Source organism: Coptis chinensis, chromosome 9, assembly GCF_015680905.1.
Source record: "Coptis chinensis isolate HL-2020 chromosome 9, ASM1568090v1, whole genome shotgun sequence".
Classification (NCBI taxonomy): Eukaryota; Viridiplantae; Streptophyta; class Magnoliopsida; order Ranunculales; family Ranunculaceae; genus Coptis; species Coptis chinensis.
The window spans coordinates 41,319,251-41,334,486 of NC_141464.1; the positions used below are offsets into that span (position 1 = coordinate 41,319,251).

Genomic DNA, 15,236 nt, shown 5'->3' on the forward strand with positions numbered 1-15,236 from the left:
ACAACAAGTCGGGCAACGCGAGCCGAAAGCACGGCATCAATGACGTTAATCAACAGATTAATGAAGTTATCCCAAAGGATTGGCCGCACCACGCGAAGAAGGATTCGACACAGATTGTGCACAAGATGCTTAAGACGTATCGTGCATCTCCGCTTCAACCGCAGAGGTCCTCGATGAAATCTTCTCCACACGACTTTATCCAGCCACGCTTTCCCATGTACGACGGCAGCACATGCCCTGGTCAACATGTGGCTCGCTATATTCAGAGTTTGGCACTTTACAGCTCACCCGAGTTTGATTATCTCCACTGCAGATTATTTCCAGCCAGCCTCAAAGATGGCGCTCTTGATTGGTTCTTTTCACTGGAATCTGATTCTATAAACACCTTCGAACAACTTACCGATTTGTTCGCCAGCCAGTACGTCCACAACAGGCGGAAGAAGGCAGATCTTGATTCTCTGTTTCAATTATCATTCAAGGAGGACGAGACTATTCGTGAATTCCTAGGACGGTTCAAGGCGAGAACTAACGGCATGGAAAGTGGCTTTGAAAGAATCTTTCATCACACTGGCCTTTTCCAACGCTTGCCGAGTGCGAAACACCGACCTCGCTAGGTCGTTGATGAAGGAACGCCCAGAGACACTGTCCGAGCTCTACGCTCGCGTGGACAAATACATCAAGCTGCAGGAAACTTTAAAACTCCATGGTTTAGAAGAGAACCACGAGGTCGCTGAAGTCTCAGATCGTTCCCCGGGGCAAGAAGCGCCGGTCGCTTTTGGCTCAAAGTCGCGATCGGATCGATAACGAGAGAATTCACTGCCCCGACACGCTCCCCGATCACATACCGGATAAGATTAAAGCGGCGCCTCATTTTTCCTCGCCAAACATCGCAGCCCGCCAGATCGACCTGGGCAAGCCTTTTTGTGCATTTCATAAAGCAAAGTGCCATGAAACCGATGCATCTTTGCCGGGGCTCAAGCATTATCTCCAAGACCGGTGGAAGCCGTTATATCAAACATTACACTAGCATTCCCGATGGCGACTGCGTCCACAAGTTGATGGCTCGTCGCGGTAATGTAGTCGGTCTCCACCTCACCGTCACCGCCAAGGGGTACAGTGCTCGTCCTCACAAGGTAGAGGGCGGCTCCGGATCGTTCGCCACGAGAAGGCAACACTTTCGTCCGATCGTGACAATGCTCGCATTATTCATGTGATTACCTTCCGACGATTCCGCGACCTCTTCCCGAGAAAAGACGTCGGGTTGGCGCCTACAGAAGTCTATCATTTTACTTCACAGGCAGCTCACGCCCGTGGTTCAGTCGCAAAACAGCGATATCACTTTTCACAGAGGCCGACTTTAAGCAAAGTCCGCCTTCCTCATAATGACGCATTGGTCGCTCATGTCAAAATCAGCCGACCGACAGAATAAGCAATTCCGATCGACCCGGCAGTTCCCGTGACATCTTATTTTACCACACCATGCAAGAGATGAACCTCCCCAAGTCCGTTCTCGCCGAATCCAATCGCCCCTTTACGGTTCAATGGCTCCAGAGTCACCCCATTGGTGACATTATCTTACCAAAGATCGGTGGGATCTCGGGAGGATAAGATTACCCTGTAATACTCGGTTCTCGCGCATTCTCGACAAAGAAGTCGCCATACAATGCCATCCTCGGACGCCGCTGGATTCATCGATGCGGCCGCATCGCCCACTTTTACATCAAGTTCTCCGCTTCCCGTGACCTCGAGGCATGATGGAGCTTTAGAAGCAATCAACTTGAAGCGCACCATTGTAACCAGTCCAAATCATAGATGCGACCGCCGCGGAATTGCTTCCCACCATACAGATCCCTCCAGCCTACACAATGGCACGGACTTAGTCGCGGTCCAACCCCGAACCGCCAAGCGTAACGGGGGCTCTTACAAGCGTAAGTTCTCTCCAATGCCGATACCGCGACTCGCCCCCCGAGTCCTCAATGCACACCGAAGACCTCTAGCTTTGACCCAACGACGGTGGCTCCACCAATTAAAGTTTCGAGATCGCCGGCCCATGTCGGGTCGCCACGGTTACCGCCAAGAGCAGCCGCATTCATCAATGTGTTTGCAGCCAGGTCCTACTCCCCATTAATATGGCTACCCGTCGTCGTTCGCTGCGAACAAATCGCTCCACCATTCGCGACTACCGATCGTCCCACCAAAGTAGTTCCCCTTCCTCGAAGTGAAGTCGCCAAGTAGTGCTTCACCACCAGTTGTAAACCTCCAAAGGATGTAGAAAAGAAAGAGTGAACTTAGGCAATCACCGGACGACCCCAAGTTCGTCTATGTAGGGGCCAACCTCGACCCCATGTTAAAGACCCAGCTTGTAAATTTTTTATCTATGAATAAAGATGTTTTTGCTTGGTCGTATATTGATGTGCCCGGAGTCGATCCTCAAATCGCATGCCATAAATTAAATGTGAACCCCAATGCTAAACCAAATCCGACAACGACTTCGTGATCGGCCTCCGCTTTCAAAAAGCCATCAACGACGAGGTCGAAAAACTCAAGCAAGTCGGTTTCATCAGAAAGGTAGATTACCCCGAGTGGATTGCAAATATTGTCGCCGTCCCCAAAAAGAATGGCACAGTTCGCCTATGTGTCGACTTCACAAATGTCAATCAGGCCACGCCAAAAGACAGTTTTCCCTTGCCTCGCATTGACCAACTTGTCGACCAAACCTGTGGTCATGAGCTCCTCTCCTTTATGGATGCGTACAGCGGGTACAACCAAATCCCACTCGCCGAGGAAGATCAAGAGAAGACTTCGTTCATTACGGAGCAAGGGATCTATTGCTACAACGTCCTCCCGTTCGGTCTGAAGAACGCCGGAGCGACATACCAACGCCTGGTCACTGATATGTTCCAAGACATGTTAGGCGACACCATGGAGGTCTACATTGACGACATGGTGGTCAAAAGCAAAAAAGCTGGTGATCACCTCACCCACCTCGAACAAGCGTTCTCCAGACTACGCCGTACGGGCATGAAGTTGAACCCCAGAAAATGCCCTTTCAAGCGCCCTCCGACAAGTTTTAGGGTATCGAGTCGCAGCGGTGCACGGATCGAGGCAAATCGACCAGATCCGAAGCGTTCTTAGATATGCCCGATCCACGCACAAAGAAACGATACAGAAATTGTTCGGAATGGTCGCGCTCCAACCGGTTCATATCAAGGGCCTCGATAAGTGTAGACGTTCCTCGCAGCTCTCCTCAAAAAGAGCCGTTTTCATGGAGCGATCAATGTCATCATGCATTCGCTACTCTCAAAGAGTATCTCACCACGCCCCGCCTTAGCCAAACCAATATATGGAGAGACATCGGGCTTTATCCGCCGTCTCCGATTTCGCATCGGCTCGGTTCTCTTTAAAGAGGAGAACAATTCAGAGAAGCCGATCTACTTCACGAATGTAAGACACTCACGCCAAATTTAAAAGAATTATTCCTTCCCTCGAACGAGCCGTACTTGCTTTTGTTGTATTCCGCACGGAAGTTCAGCCGTACTTTTCAAGCACATCAAATCAAAGTTCTTACCGACCTTCCATTGAAGAAAGTCCTTCACAAAGAAAACAAGACTACCGAATGGCGGTTTGGGCGAAGAACTTCGGAGAACACCACATAGAGTTCGGCCCCCGCACTTCTCGAAAGGTCGTCGTCATGCGATTTCCTAGCAGATTTCCCAAATGAGGACCCTAACCGGGAACAAGAAACCGAGCCCCGCACACAAAAACGGAGTCAAATCGCCTCGGTCTCTCTTTTGTGGATGGTTCGAAAGTAATCTCGTGGAAGCGGCATCGAGTCGCCTTAGTTTCCCCGACGGAAATATGATTGAAAAGTCACCGCATTGATTTTGCAACTTCCAACAATGAAGCCGGAATCTGGCACTTAATTGTGGGACTAAGGATGGCCGCAGGCCTTCGGTGTCGAAGAGCTCCAAGTCTTTAGTGACTCGCGAATCGGTCGCTCGCCAAAGTTGCAAAAGAGTACACTACCCACGGCGGTAACCTTTCCAAGTATCTTCGTGTCGCTTCATCGGTTATTGCCTTCTTTTTACGCAGGTACATATACATCATTTCTTGCGTGAGGAGAACCGCCACGCAGACAGTTTTAGCTTATTTGGCTACCTGCACCCGAGCTGCTCCCGACAAGTTCTCATAGAAGTCGCCGACCGACTGCATACCAAGTCGCCAACTACACCTTGATGATAAGCGACCTATTTCCTCTCTCCAGCCCGGTCGGTTGAGCCAAACATGGATGCAGCCCATCATCGATTATATTCAAAGACGGCACGCCCCCGAGGAGCGCATCAAGGCCAGCGTGTCTCTTATCAAGCTCGGCGCTATTGTTTAGTCCAAAACAAGCTATTCAGAAATCCGCCGGTGGCCCACACTTTACGATGCATTACCCCGCAATCGTGGTCAATTGATTTTTGCGAAATCCACGAAGGCGGAAATGGGAAATCACGCCGGGCGGCCGCTTATTAGCTCACAAGGCCATCTCTCAAGGATATTTCGCCCCGATGCGGATCGATGCTAAAGCATACGCCCTCAAATGTCTCAAATGCCAAACGCTCGCCACAATATCATCCAACCGCCGCTTAACCGACAAAGATAGCGATCCCGCGGGCCATTTCACATGTGGGGCATGGACATCATGGGACCATTCATCCCACGTAAGAATACCGGCTTCCGCTTTGTCCTAGCTGCAACCGACTACTTCACCAAGTGGGTCGAGGCCATTCCTCAAGACACGCCAAAGAGTCCCATGTCCGAAACTTCATCCGACTCACATTATCACCGATTCGGTTTTACCACATACATTAGTAATGGACAATGGGCCTCAATTCAAAGGCCGAACGCTTAAAGAGTTCCTAGCCAAGTGGAAGATCATTCATGCTGTTCTCTACTCCGCAAATGACGCCGTGAGTAACGCTGCGAGGCGGCCGATAACAAAGCAATCTTGGAAAATTTGAAGAAAAAGATTGAAAAGAATAAGAGCCAATGGCCAAACCAGTTGGAAAACATTCTATGGGCTCACCGCACCACAGCTCGCTCCAGTACCGGCGAGTCGCCATTCTCCTTATGTTATGGCACAGAAGCCGTAATTCCCACCGAGCTGACCGTCACTACAACTCGATCAGAACTTGTTGAGTCAGGGCATAACGACTCCGTGTTATCACGAGACGTCGACCTGTTGGAAGAAAAGCGAGACTTAGCTGCCGTCAGAGTCGCATCTTACCAGCAAACTCTGAAGAACTCCTACAATAAGCGAGTTCATCCTAGGTCTTTTCAACCTGGAGACCTAGTGCTCAAAAAGACGCAGGACGATTCCAAGTTAGCACCCACATGGGAAGGCCCCTACATCGTGGAACGCGTCGTCGGCAATGGAGCATACTGGATAAGAACCCAAGAGGGGAAGATGTTGCCTCGACCTTGGAATACTTATCTTCTGGAATTTTTTTTTATCAAAGCCATCCATGTTGTACATGTTTTGGTTCACATTAATGTTAAATAAGTTTCCTGTGTTATTTAATACAAGTTACTATCTTTATTTGTATTGGCAAGTCAACCAGTTTACAAAGCATAGACGCTCAACACGTTTTACTTGGCTCGCCCGCCTCGGCCATTTAAAGATATTCTACCAATGAGAACGCCTCCACGAAATACGACTCTCGAGAGCTCAATGGCTACATAGCCTCTCCAATTCTTGTTACGCCGAGGACCTATATTTCTAGGATCGACTACACGAGAACGCCTCTCAAGAAAGCACACAAAATTTCGAGCTCAATGGCTACATAGCCTCTCCATTCTTGTTACGCCGAGGACCTATATTTCTAGGATCGACTACACGAGAACGCTCTCCGCGAGCACACAGCTCTCTGGAGCTCAATGGCTACATAGCCTCTCCAATTCTTGTTACGCCGAGGACCTACATTTCTAGGATCGACTACACGAGAACGCCTCTCATGAAACACATGCTCTCGGAGCTCAATGGCTACATAGCCTCTCCAATTCTTGTTACGTCGAGGACCTATATTTCTAGGATCGACTACACGAGAACGCTCTCAGCGAGCAGACAGCTCTCAGGAGCTCACTGGCTACATAGCCTCTCCAATTCTTGTTACGTCGAGGACCTATATTTCTAGGATCGACTACACGAAAACACTTTCCGCGAGCATACAGCTCTCTCGAGCAAACGCTCTCCGGAGCTCACAGGCACCGTAACCCATCCAGTTCCTGTCCCATCAACGACCTATATTTCTAGGGTTGACTACATAACAGGACGATATTTCTAGAACCCGAAGTCGATGCCGGTTAATACACAAATGTACATGTATGCATACACATCCAAAATAACATTATAGGACCATACGTCATCATAAAATTACATCCACCGACTGGCGGATTACCCAGAAAATCCAGATCGATGATCATTACAAAATTCACCAAGTATTGAACCGCCACTTTCGGTGGAAACCAGTTCTCCAACGAAAATGCCGAACTGCTTCGTGCAAGCCCGAAAACACGACTCTATTGTTTGCTCTCGATAAGAGAGAAAATGTAGACTACACTCACAACTTAAGACTAACGAGTCGATGACGATCACCTTATCAATTCTCGCAATGACATGCTTGTCTTCCGGGTCGCTTAGTCGAAGCAAGATGCCGAAATGACCCTCAAAGATCACACGATTTCAGGCTTTTCTTCCTCGCTGCAATCGCTTTCCTCAAATAAGTCATACTTTTCGTCCAAATAGCGGCGCATAGGCGATACATGCTTCAAGATATCGCCTTCTTCGCTTCGCCTTTTACCTTCCTCGACATTTCTTCGCATAAGCAAATACAACCGCCAATTCCCTTTCCATTCGATCATATCCGCTACCAAGATAAATAAGCCGGCCAAGCGTTACCTTCGTACTTGGTGGACATCACTTCTAGTTTCTTCTTGTCCACCCCCACGCAGCTCGCATCAACCCTAGTTCCACGTATGGGTTACCACTAGTCTCGAACGCTGACAAAGATCTTTCAAATTTTCATCATACCCCGCAAGAAACCGCATGAACACGCTTAGAACACCGGACTCCACCGAAAGTCGGTTTTTAACAACTTTAAGCTATCGAACTCACCAAACAAGCGCCATATCCATCGCCGCCCCAGAGGTGTCCCCATGTCCTCGCCCTCAACCTCTCGCTTTATCACCATCTAGCACAATCCCTTTCAACGCTTAGTCGCATGGGAGCCGAGTGGAAGCTACAACCGAAGGCTTTCACCATCCGCTTCTTCCCCGCCTTCCCGTGTAGTAGAATTCCGCCCCCACATCCTTACATGGCGGGGCCGAACTCTCACAGAATCGGGCGACCTTTGCCCCAACTCGTTCGCGCCAAATTTAACGACCAAGTTGTTTCACTTCCACACTGGCGACTGAATACAATGCCGCCATAGGGCTTTACTATCTCTCCTCGGTCGCTTATGACCCTTCGCTTTCTCCATCTGCAACCTTTCTCTTTCCGATCGCCATGAACATGAGGCTCAAACTCCATTTCCTCCATTGATAGTGGGACGTTTCTCTCCAAACGCATCGACATCTAGCCAGCCATCCTAACCTAGCAAAGAAAGTTACGGCGCTTCCGCTTAAAGCTTACTCTAGGTATTTCTCAAACGTAATAACACGCCAGGATAAGAAACCACATACTGATGAAGCAAAGAAATGCCCGTAAAGCCACAAAAGAGAGAGCAGAGCAAAGATGATGAGGGGAAGCTTAGGCACAACAATGATAGAACCCCTTTATGATATTCGAGAAGCGGTTTATATTCCTTAGGAAACGTCTTTTCCTAAGTGCCTCATTATCACCTTGAGACGCCAAACGCCATCTGCCCGCCATCATTATGTCCCATGAACCGCTTATCTCCTTACACGTGTCATGCACGCAAGGGAACACTGCAGTTGGCGGCACTGAATACCGAGCAATTCGACCTGCATCTCGGGCCAAACTCAAATGATTCGATGCTCACGCGTTAATAACGACTTCGCAATCTAAAGCACTCCAACAACAGGACGCTCCTCCCATTTTACCAATCATAAGTAAGGAGGTCGTCACCACAATGGGCCTACCACGCCCATTCTAAGTCGATAATCCTACATAACTATGAGTGAGCAAACGACTCAGACATACACACACAAAACACCTATCTACCATCGCATGCAAACAAAGGAAGACCTGGTTTAATAGCTTTTTCATACAGCTCAATGTTGAGCCGAAGTTCTTTGATTACCGTGAAATCCAACCCGCCCCACAATTAACAACAACATTCGGCTACCCCGAATCGCCAAGTAACACCCACTTGTTCAAGATTACAAGACACAAACACAACAAAGGCGAACCGCCTGTGTTACCCCAGAAAACCAGTTCTATTGTATCACAAAGATATAAGCCGGGTAAGAAACAAAAATAAATTCACAAATTTCGCCCTCCATGGGCACCACACAATCGATTCGCCACAGTTCAAACGCTTCATCAACCTCAAGAAAGCCCTCCCTTCCACTTCGATCGATATCCCGGCCCAGTTCTAAACTCATCAACAAGATCATCAAAAGTAACAGCCCCAAATTTCCGACACCACGGTTTTCGGCATGATCAAGGAGGACCTAATCGCCCCACCAACGCCTCCTCGTACTGCTCCATCGCGGTAATGGACGGGGCGTCGGGCGTCGTGTTCCTCCTTCAAAGCTTTGTAATCCATTTCCGGATCTCCGTGGTCAAGATCCCGATCGTCAGACGCCTTTTAGTAGCGCCCCGAGCAACTTTCTTACAGATGGAGGACATAATCGCTCAAACCTCCCATTTCCACAGCCATGCGACGAACGCTACCTTCGCTCCCTTCTAGCTTCGCTTCAGATCTTCGCCTTCGGTGTGTCTTTCGGCATCTTCGACAGAGTCGAGCTTCATGTGCCTTCCGCGCGGACCTCGAAGCTCATCACGCCCATCTTGGCCGCGTCACGCGTTTTTCAGCTCTTCCATCAACTTCAAAGATGACTCCTATCTGTTTCAAATAACTGCGCAAATCTCTTTCAACTTTTGGAAGCCGACAAGCTACAACAATGCACACATGCAAACAGATCAAAGCAACGAACATAGGTTAACATGCTATACTAACGGACGATAATTCTACGCACTGCACATTGCACGATTTTCCATCCGGACGTATGGTATCCGCCAATCCCTTCTCATCCAATTCCTTGCGGTTCCCATCCGTGGCGATGACGTTTCCAAAGAAACAAAGCCGCTACCTTTACTCGACTGAAGCCGCGATCGGTGCGCTTCCGCGATTCGCCTCAGCGTGCTTTCGTCTGGTACACAAATTGGGCCTCCACTCATCGCCACCCACCGGCTTTTTCACTGCGCTTTTACGGGAGCCTTCATTGTCACTAGCGGATCGGGTTCCCGTCCTCGACGAGGCGGACTAGATCCCGCACCGAAGGTGGCCAAGTCCATGACACGCCAGACGCCGCCCGATTCCACCGCCACCGCTAGCCCCACCTCCTCCACTCGAGCCCTCCCCCAGGGCATGTCGCACCACTTTAGCCATTCGAGCTCCCTCTGGCTCAGCCACTTCAGCTCTCCTCTTCTCCGACCTACCCCTGGGAGGAGCAGCGAAAGCTACAGTCTCCAACTCCACAGGAGCATCAATGGTCAGTCCTCCGGGATGAAAGCTCGAGCTACCAGCCCCCGCAGCCTCCACAACAGGACGCCGCCTCGAGACGCCACGCGCCCGGTCTCGGTCCTCCCGTGTTATCAGATCACTTGTACGCTTCTCCATCACCCTTCGCTTCGTTCGACTTAGAGCTCGCTCCTTTTGCACCTTTCTCTTCTCCCGAATCGCAGCACCTCCTTTTTCCTCAAAGAAATGAGCAAACTCGAAGTTAGCTCGCTTTTGTTCCCGACTCAACCGTCGCGAACCTTTCTATCTCCCTACGATCGGTTCGAGTCCGCATTGGAACATCCGCAAAACAAAACAAAGAGATGAACCGGTTAGAGGAGCAAAGGCTCACCCACTAAAACAACAAGAGGAAGACAAGCCTACCCACCGCTAGACTACACATCCTACTTCGCAAACTACATCCACTAGCACACAAGAGGTTGCCCACTAGCAACAACGGCCTCCTCGTCCGTGCCTCATTGCTTACACCATCAAGCACGCAGAAACGCTGCGCTCGGCATGGTTTGCAAGCTAAAGTTCAGATTACCAGACCGCCTCATTACGTAATGCTCTATTATGTCAGACACACCTATGTGGAATTCCCCACTCGCATTCAACAGATTGAACACCTTAAATAGTCGCCAGGTGTTTCCAACGAACTGACATGGAGACTTCCCACAATGACTCAAGAAGTCACAAACCAATTTCGAGAACGGTAGCTGCATGAACGCTCTCAGCTGACCTTCACATATGATTACTCCACCATTCGGAGGCTTGTACCCCTCACTACGAACATTTTCACTCAACCTAGGTTCGTATATTTCCAGGTCAGGCACATTAATCCCATACGCTGCTCGCAGCTCGAAACGAAAGCTAGCGACCCCCACCGATCTACAAAATCTTAGGGTAGGTCACCACACTGGGCGGCGTCATCTCTCCTCGACCAGACGTACTAGCCACCTCATCCTCTGACCCAGATCGGCTATTAACCTCCTCTACCCTAACTTCTTCTTCCACTACAATCCGACCATCACCGCCGCTCAACGAATCCTCATTCTCTTCTTCATACTCTCCACAGCTCGATGAAACCTCCCGCATTCTTCCTAACGAGTGTCATCAGAATCCGACATTGTAATATCACCTTATTCTCGAATCACCAAACCCTAAACCCTATAACCTAACACTGACCTACCAACTTAACAAACCCTACTGGAACGAGAAGAAAGCAAAGCGAAAATGAAAAGCAAACAGCAACAGAAGCACTCACCTGCAAAGCCCTCGCTTGCGTTTTTGCGGAAGAAGAAGCCTGGAAATGCCTTTTTGGTTGCCTCAATTTTGATTTTGCACAACCGCTGCTCGGTTCCCAAGAAGTTATGATTACGGCCTATGATATAGCCCACACACGTGTCCAAGGAACTGTCTTTTCCTGACTTCCGAATACCGCGGGGACACGACTCCTTTCCAACTGCTATGATTCTGTCACGTGCCAGCAACACGCACAATTTTTCTTTCCCGCCAAAACCACCTTGCTACAAGTTTCCAACTCAGCGGCATCCCAAACAGAACGATCTCCATAGCTCGCTCATGCTTCACCCAAGTGTTGAGTCTTCTCTCAGCAGATCGCCTGCATGAACCCAGCCATTCTACTGAGAGGGGGCTGTGTAGGGGAGCAATATCCCCACTAAGGAACATTGCAGATGAAGCATAAGCGACCTCAACGCATCGACCTCCAAGACCGATCTACGAGCGACTCCTTACAAGTAGGTGGTACGAACAAAGAGACCTCAGTACGAACACTTTGCCAGAGACAGAACGCGCCCCACCAGATATAATCATTGCCAAAATCTTATTTGTATGTCCCACCACCGGAAATAGGGACTACCGCCAACTCCCAATCGAGCACGACTTACACCAAAACCACTCCAAAGACTCATTCACGATCTCTACCCTACATTTGTACACAAAAAGGTACACGTGTCCAAGGATCTCCACCCCCAGAATCCTATAAATACCACCTACTGGAACTACGTCAGACCTGATTCTTCTCTCCCCAGAAAAAGGAAAATCGAGAGAAGATAATGTGAGGCGGTTCGCTTCACAAATGACCTCCTCGGTCATATCCAAAATCCAAACCCTTCCCGTTCATCCTTATTGTAATTAGGAGAAGATCAAAACGCTCCTTTACAGTGCGGTTCTTCTTCTTTGACGGCTTAATCACTTTCTGCAGCTTTCTTCATTACTCTTTACCCAAGTTAGAAATTGTTGTCTCACTGCATATTATAAGGAACCTAAGTACTTTCCAGTAGTTGCTCACCGAAAATGCCTTTTTCAATCAAGTGTTGTTTACTTCAGTCCCTGGTATGATGCGTATTCCACACAAACATCCTAACTTTGTATATAGATTGTTATGCAGGTAGTTTTATTCATCACCCACACAATAAGGAACTATGAATGACCTCAGTCTTTCCTTAGCCGCTTTTTAATCAATAAATACAAACTGCAAAACTACTGTATATAAAAGTATGATTCAGTACTTCAGAACTACTTCATAAGCTACGTACTATACAAAGGTATTTTTGCTAATCACTATAAAAAAAGTCGTTTTCTATACATCATGATACTGCATACACTAATAGGGATAGAGTCCGTTTATTTGATTGGGTTGCATATTTTGTATGAAGTGGTCCTTTTTTCTCTTTTTTCTCATATTTCTCATATTCATAAACAAATGCAAGTGTTTGGGGGTTTCATAATTTTTTGGTTTACTTAAGAATTGATAGATCTTTGGGTTCTAAATTTTGCCCTTTAAGTTTAGACGGTGTACGACACCAGTTTGGTTTTGTTGAATTTATTAGAATAGATAATTGACCAATTATGAGTCATAAGAAGAAAATCAATAAATAGAAGATCACAGACTATTCTAAGTTGGCTCCTTGATGGATGGTACAATGTTGACCAACACTACACAGATTACTCTAAGATCACCTTTAAGGTTTTCTGTAATCTCAAAATCATTTGTCATTTTACTGCACCTGTTCCGTTATATATATTTTTTAATCAATATTTTGTTTGCTTGTTTTCTTTTTGTTGAATATGTGCTCAAATTGTGGTTTTCTGATGTCATGTTTTTTTTTTATTTTAGATTGGGGGTCGACTATATATTGATTTCAAAGGTGCCAATTGATGTTAGCTTTTCATTCCACCAAGTGTATCACGGTTTTAGGTGCATTTGAGGCTTTTGAAAGGTGCCAATTGCTGAATGATAAGGTAATTATTGATTTTTCATTCCACCAAGTGTATGCGGTTTTAGGTGCATTTGAGTTTAGTTTTTTTGAGAATTAGTGTATTTCTTTTTCGGTGTTATTTATCAGTTTGACTGCTATATTATTTACCAGTGGACACTCCCTGTAGATGATTGTCGTAATTCTTAAGATCTTCCACCCTATTTTTGGGGGTCTAATGACTCTCAAGTAAGGTTCCTTCTCTTCTTATCCACATCTAAAAGAACTATGCGTGTCGCCATCTTTACATTTCTATTAGGCACATATAATTTTTACAGTGGGTTGACAATGAACATGAATGAGTTTGCTAATTGCATGGAGTTGGAATTAGGAAAATTGTTCATTATTTCATTATGGGTCACATTTAGGAGTTTAGCATCTGCTTCCGGTAAAAAAAAATTCCTTTGCAAAATAGTAGAAGGTTGAAATACATTTCGATTATACCAAAAAAAATATGCATTTGCTAGGTCCTGAAATTCATTTCTTTACCCTTGCAACTGTACGTTATTGATTGAATGATCGTAGATCGAGTTTTCTTACTATGGTATTTATTGCAGAGTTTGATTCTCTGCTCATCGGCAAGGTATGGGACATAAAATTGCATTATCATTAACTGATGAGTACCAACCTAACATATAATATATTTCAATTTACGCAGGTAGCTCGAAGATAAATTCTACTGCCCAAGCAGGGAGTGGGTTCTAGCTAGGTTAATAGAGGTAGAAAGAAGAGTTGACTTATGCCACTCAAATTAGTGGAATGTGGCAGAAGAACCTTCTTAAAAAGTTAGAAGCACTTTTTTTATTTCCCGGTGAAGCAAGGCAGGTAACAACTTATTGAAGTTTCTTTGAATTTTTTTCAAATTGGTTGTTAGTAGGTTATAGATGTTTGGTTCATGTAATATGCACATCTTTTTTCACAATTGTGTGAATCATAGTGAAGTGACAACTTATCTTTCTATTAAGTTCTAAAGACAAAGCACATAACTTCAAACTATTGCATAAACCAGGTGGAGTGATGCGTCAAAAGTTCTCTCAACAGGGTAATCAAGAAGCTCTTACATGCAATGAGAGCTGGTGAGAATCAATAGAAAAAAGCTGCTTGGTGTAAATTAAAGAATGAAAGTGCTAATCTCGATCAAATGATCAGAATTTTAAAATGTTAGAAAAAACTGGGCATTGCGATTTATGTTTGTATATTTCTAAAATATAATTGAATGTTATTAACAGTATGAACTGTAATATTGTATTGTGTTCTAACTTCTAAGTTCAAATATAGTGTTAGAAAGCCTCTCTTATATACTCTTCTAGGTCTTAAGGCCAACTTGCTTGGTATAACTTAAAAGGTCGTGAGCATTAAGTTGTTGATTGACACTTGCGGGAAGTCTATTATTCCAAGCTTCAATTGTGCCTAGCTAGAAGGTTTTGCTGAGTTAACAAGTTCGTTAATGTAGTATAATTTTCAATGTTAAAATTAGAACAAGAGTTGTCGAGTTAGGCATTGTTAGTGTGTTGTTGGTGATGTTGTCATACAGGATTTTCTAATCTAAGAACACATGAACCTCTGTTTTTTATGTGTGGACAAGCTACTTTCGAAAGTATCTATTCTAATGTATTCATAGCATAGTTTGCTAGCTTGTGTACTCGTTAAAATATGAGATTACATGGCGTTGTAGTCTGTTAGTCGACCAGCACCAGTCGGGTTTTGACACCCCAACAGCTTATCTTGATAGTTTGTGATAAGAGTATTCCAAATATAAACAAGATCTAGTATTAAAGTATCTCAAGGAAGGAGAGAAGCAAATATTGGATCTCAACTCTTGTAACAGGAAGTCAAACACCATTAACAAAAATCAGTGTGGATGTAGGCAATTTTTTGGGCCAAACCACAATAAAATTTGTGTCGTGTACTATTTATCTTTCTTGTTGTTTTACGTATTATTTTTGTGGCATTGTGTGAAAAATAAATTATCTTCATCAACAAACACATGCATCGCACTAATTAAATTTGGTCCTAACAGTTATTAGTGTTATAGGACATTCCCTCTTGGGAAAATTATATCTACTGAGAAAATAATAAGATAGAACCAAAAAGAGAGACTAATCAACACTTGCGGCATTCTCAATCTGAAGGAGCAACCTTACACGCTATCCATTTCTATAGTTCCAATCTCGATAAAGAGGACTACGAAAGCTTGATCCCTATAACAGTTGGTATACCACTC

At 46.0% G+C, this 15,236-nt stretch overlaps 1 long non-coding RNA gene across 3 annotated transcripts; it reads left to right on the forward strand.

Annotated features, from left to right (window-relative positions):
- Positions 1-12,399: 12,399 nt before the first annotated feature.
- LOC147476048 (uncharacterized) lies at positions 12,400-14,315 on the forward strand. 3 transcript variants are annotated; one of them, XR_015209223.1, is made up of 5 exons: positions 12,400-12,723; positions 12,874-12,998; positions 13,570-13,595; positions 13,671-13,837; positions 14,022-14,315. It is a non-coding gene; the product is annotated as an uncharacterized LOC147476048 (long non-coding RNA). The 3 variants fall into 3 exon arrangements; XR_015209225.1 differs by lacking the exons at positions 12,400-12,723; positions 12,874-12,998 and adding an exon at positions 13,007-13,201; XR_015209224.1 differs by lacking the exons at positions 12,400-12,723; positions 13,570-13,595 and having other exon boundaries at positions 12,973-12,998.
- Positions 14,316-15,236: the final 921 nt, after the last annotated feature.